The sequence below is a fragment of the Marmota marmota genome, unplaced genomic scaffold, assembly GCF_001458135.2.
Source record: "Marmota marmota marmota unplaced genomic scaffold, marMar, whole genome shotgun sequence".
NCBI classification, from domain to species: Eukaryota; Metazoa; Chordata; class Mammalia; order Rodentia; family Sciuridae; genus Marmota; species Marmota marmota.
In genome coordinates this window covers 47,506,725-47,512,516 of record NW_026000174.1, presented here as the reverse complement: position 1 = coordinate 47,512,516, position 5,792 = coordinate 47,506,725, and positions in this window count along the sequence as shown.

The window sequence follows — 5,792 nt, the reverse complement described above, 5'->3', positions numbered from 1 at the left end:
AGTGATGTGTGTGTGTATATACACACACACACACACACACACACACACATATATATATATATATATATATATATATATATATATAGAGAGAGAGAGAGAGAGAGAGAGAATATCTCCCAGAATATATGCTGTACATATGAAAGTATTTACTGCAACTGCCATTTTTATGAGGAGGCGTTCAATAAGTGTTTCTTGAATTGATCTAACGCTAAAGAACGTTAGATTCAGAGATGTTTATTAACTTGCTTAAGGGCACAGGATTTCCTATATTCAGGGCCAGGATTATAATTCAAATGTTTTACCATATAGTTCATTGCTCTGTATGAGGGATAAGAAGAATGATTTTTAAAAAAATTTTACCAAAAATTCATGCCACATCAAATGTTGATATTATAACATTAAAATTTTGAAACATTATGCTTCTTATTACTACATAATAGCAAAATTACAGAATATAAAATAGTAACAATACAATTTATATAATAAAAAATAGAAAAACACAAATACAAAATTCCATATATTTCAGAAACAGGTTGCATGAAGCCTTTGTATCTAGTATTATTCCTTGATTTTATTAGCAGAAAGTAAAACATAATCTGCATAGTAAGAAGGAATTTGTCTTTCCTGCATATACAGTGCTCTGAGTAGATGTTAAATAAATACTGTCTGTTAAATGAATGAATCAATTAGGAAGGGGGGTGATTTGTGATATCACTGACTCTTATGTACCTCACTTAATTCTAGAAGGGAACAATATAGGATTCTTGCTAGTGGAATTATATAAGCTATTATATCTTAGAGTACTTAATGAGATTCCATAAATAGCTTTATGAAAGCATGTTATATATTCATGTTATATATTCAAATATTTGGAAAATAGTACATAAGGCATAATCATACCTCTTAAAAATTTGCAATGCAAATTTTAATTTTAAAGGATTTTTTTTAAAGCCTTTCTTTCAATGGAGAAACCTATCTAAATATCTGTGCAACAGCAGTTCTCAAGCTTATGTAACTGTGGAATCCCTCACTCATGCCTTGTATTTTTCAAATGTAATACTCTTTGGGAAATACTGAGGATCCAAAGCTAGTTTGTTAAAAGAAGGACTGTTTTTTTCTTTTAGTGGCTTCCGTGCTTTCAAAACTCTCCACGAGGCTGTTTTTATGTCTACTATTTTGGGTTTCTAGGTGACATTATCAAGAGAGATGATTCCTCTTCTCCAGATGTCTTCCTGCTTCTTTCACCTGCCAATGCCTGTACTGTCATTGGCAGACCCAAAAGGAATCTTGAACTGATTATAGCATCATATTTTATGTATCTGTATCTTATTGATTTAATAAATAACAAAAATATTCCATGTGTTAAGCATTGTTTTAGATGCTTGGGATATAATAGTTAAAGAAATAAAAAAAAACAGGGATACATGACTTATGAATTATAAATTTTAATAAAAGGGAGACCAATATTAAAAAAAAAATACTTCTTGTTACGGGCCAGGCTATATGGGCAATGACCAAGCAAACTCTATTTTACCTTGAGACTCCATATCATGTAAGAAATGCTTCTTCCATGGGAAAGCCCCGCCTCTTTACCCATTAATAATTGCCTAGCATAATATACTTAGCAACACAAAATAACAATTCTTATACAATGTAAAATTATTGTCTTTGGTTTCCATTTTTCTTGGGCAATGTACCCTGTCAGAGATTGTCTAGATGTTAGGAAACATTCTCTAACTTGTACTCAACTAGGGTCATTTTGACCCACTTCCCTCTGCTTGCCTGCTGCGATGCCCACCTGGAAAGTCCTGTGGGAAATGCGAATGTACCCATTGCATTGTTTCACTAACTGCTAGATTCAGCTTCTGTATCCCTGTTTGCTTGCAGCTACATCAACCCAGTTGTGGCTTTTGCAGTTTTTGCCTTTAAATATACTAAAATGTTGAGACTCGAGGCTATTTCTTGCACAGACAGTTATGGGACCTGCGGGCAGCAGTCACCAGCCAGCTGGCTAAATAAATACTCTTCAATTTGGACAAAACTGGGACTTGGTGTGTTTTCTGAGCGACCTGCCCAACAATATTGTCAGATGGTAAATTGGAAAAGTGCAATAAGGGAAATAAAACATAGAAAGGGGGACAGAAAATGGCGTGGTGATGCAATTACAATTTTAAATATAGCACAAGGAAGAACTTCACTAGCGTGAAGATATCTAAGCAAAAAAACTTAAACGAGGTAAGAAATAATGGTCCTGAGACCATCTGGGGAAAATTTTTTTTCAAGTCCCGAGAACAGTACTGCAAGCCTCTTGCCTACTTGAAGACCACAAAGGATGCCTGTGTGGCTAGAGTGGACCATCCAGGAGGAACATGGAACAAGGGGAGGTCAGAGAGGTAGCACAGGTCCAGGGCATGCAGTCCCTGTAGGCCAGGGAAGAACTATTTACTGTTTAATATAAGAAACCAAGAGAGATTTTGAGCATAGAGACAGATGAACTGACTTGAAGTTTACAAAAATCATCCCTAATGCTGTGTTGACCGCAAAAGCAAATGGCAGAGTTAGGAAAACCAATTGTTCCTATTAATATTAAACCATTTGACAGATGGAAGTAACCCAGACAGGAATTGTCATGGTTAAGAAGGTAAGGAAGGTGCTTTCATTGTGGATATTAAGGTACACCCAGAGGATTGATTTTTAGACTTATTATGGGGCACAAGAGAAAGATATTTTAACGGATGCCTCAAAGATTTTGGCCTCAGAAACTAGACAGTTGCTATTTACTGACATGAGTGGGCAATCAAGAACCTGGTTTTGAACATATTAAGTATGAGATGGCAATTAGATACTAAATGGAGCCATTGAGTGGAAATCTAATTACTATTCAAACCTGGAGTTTAATTTAGGTGTTCAACTGAAAATACCGATTTTAGAATTGAAAGCAAACAGATGCTATTTAAAGATGTAATACAGTGGGAAATGGAATAACACGGAGAGCACAGAATCATAATGAAGATCTGGCAACAGATACAAAAAGCAGGAGTACTGAGGAAGAAGGAAAAGGGGAATGGGGCAGCCCAAATCCCGGGAAGAAGGTGTGTGAAGAGGAAATGGAAGGATTGACCTTGTGGAATGCTGCTGAGAGATCTGGCATCTGTTGTCAGATTCAGTAACTGAGAATCCACTGGCTCTGTTGACAACAGAAGTTGCAATGAAATGCTAGTGGTACAAACTTGATTGGAGTGGATCCAAGAGAGGAAAGAAGACTAGGAATTGGAAACATTAACCGCATTGTTTTATTCTAAAAGACAACAGGTAAGTGGAGCAGTACCTGGAAGGCTATGTATATTCAAGGAAATTTGTGTGTGTATGTGTGTGTGTGTGTGTGTGTGTGTGTTTATTGAGAAGGGACAGAGGGAGGAGATATCATGATATCATTCTAATAGACTATTTCTTGTTAGTACCACAAATGTAAAAAGAAACTGGTCAATATATTTCCAAGGTTTCCCTCTTTGTCAAGCTGCTTCTTTAATACAGTTGCAGGCACAGTCCTACTTGCCTACTATACATTATAGTGGGATTCATTATGCTATATCCATACCATATCCACAATGAAAGTAGGACTTTCATTAGGGCTGGAATTTTCCAGGTAAACATGAAGAAAGATGAGAGTGATGGGCTGTAATGATGATGATTAACCACAGAGTGTAAACTAGTTTAAAAAGAAGGATGTTTGGGGAGAGGGAAGTGAAAGTTGATAGCAATAATGGATTGTAAATCCTTGCTCAGTTAAAGAAATGTTGGAATTAGGGCTTTTGAGGGAGTGGAGAGACAGGAAATGGTGGTCGGTGGTGTTTGATATATGTTTGAAATTAAAATAGCAAGGGAAGCGAAGTTTTATCAAGGATAAATGAATGGATATAGTGGGGTTAACACAAGATAAGTATAGTAAAGAAAGTTAAAGAACTGATGAGCCACAGCATGGAAAGATAATCTACCAAACTGTTGAAATAATGTGAATTCGTACTGGAACACTATTGGAGGGAGTATTAGCAAGCTTGGAATTGAATTCTCTAAGAAATGAACATGAGTACTCCAAGATCTACAGACAATTACAGCAAACAACATAGTTGTTAGCCATATTTAAGGATACAAGACTATGAGATTCAAAACTAGAGGACTTGAGGAGGAGGAAGAGTAACAGACACGAAAGAACAATGAAGACCCAAGGGTCATACATTGATTGCAGATATGGGGACTGTGTCAGACTAATCATCACATCATGAAAGAGCTACAAGAGGAATGGTATCCAGGACCGACAGATTCCAGTTAGAGCATGAAAGTACAGGAAGCAGTGACCAGAGAGTTCCATGATATAAAAGGGTTAAATTCTATGGAATGAAATTTACCAAATTGTTGTGTCCATATATTAATATCACCCAATGACTCCCACTTATACATGTATATTATTATAATGAACCAAATAAAATATTAATCATAAAAATAATTAGGATGGAAATAAGAGCCCAAGTGACTCAGGGAGATGGAAGAGCAAACAGAAAGAGAAGGTACTAAAGAATGAGATTGATCAAATTATGTAATGTGCATGTTTGGATATGGCATAATGAATCCTACTATAACATACAGTGACTGTTACTGTCGGATTTTAAGTGTGCCCCCCAAACTCAAGTGTGAAATAATGCAGGAAGGTTGGGAGGTGAAATGATTAGATTATGAAGCCTTAAAACTAATCAATGTGTTGATCACCTGATAAAGATTAGCTGGGTAGTAAATATGAGCAGGTATGGTATGGCTAGAGGAGGTGGGTCACTGAGAGCATGACTTTTAGTTATATAGTTTATCGATCATAAGGGGTCTCTCTCTCTCTCTCTCTTTCTCTCTCTCCTTCTTGTGCCATGTTCTCGGATGCTTTCCTCTGATACATTCTTCTGCCATGATGTTCTGCCTCATCTCAGGCCCTGAGGAATGAAATCAGCTAACTATGAACTGAGACCTCTGAAACCATGAGACCCCAGATAAAATTTTCCTCCTCTAAAATTGTTCTTGTCAGGTCTTTTGGTTGTTGCATGAGAAAGCTGACCAAAACAATCATAATGCACATTGATCTGCCCTCGGAGTCATGCAATATGTATAAAATTTTATTTAAACTTATTGTTCTTTTATTATTATACCCTTAGAAATAAATACCTATAAAGTAGCATTTAGGTTGAATTTCTGGAGTCACAAGAAGGTAAAATAGAATTTCCTGGGAAAGGAATGTAAAAAATGTGGAACTATTCTACCAATCAAATGTAAAAGCTCATCTGGGATTTACAGACATGTTTTCTAAAAATATACAAAAAAGTCAACAAAAAAAAATCTGAGTTTGAACATTTCCCCTTTCATTTAGGACTCTGAATCTTTCTTCTTTGCCTTTATTCTTAACTTCTAGTCCCAGGGAAACTTGGTTACCACCTCTACACTAATATTCCTACATTGTGCTACTATCATGAGACACATTGTATTAAATGACAAAAAGGTCTGGTCTTTTGTGAAATGTTAATTAGCTGAAACCCTCCATCAGAACTCCAAAGGCAGGTAGAAACTTTCCAAGTGAAAATGATCTCATTTAATATGCTTTTTAATTAATGTTCCATTAACTGTCTGACAATAACTCGAAAGCTAAGTGAACGGATCTAAATGTAATTAAACATTTATTAAGTGGCCTGCATACTTATTACAATTATAGCCTATTTCTCCTTCACAATGGTTGAGGCAGAAAAGGGAGATGGAAA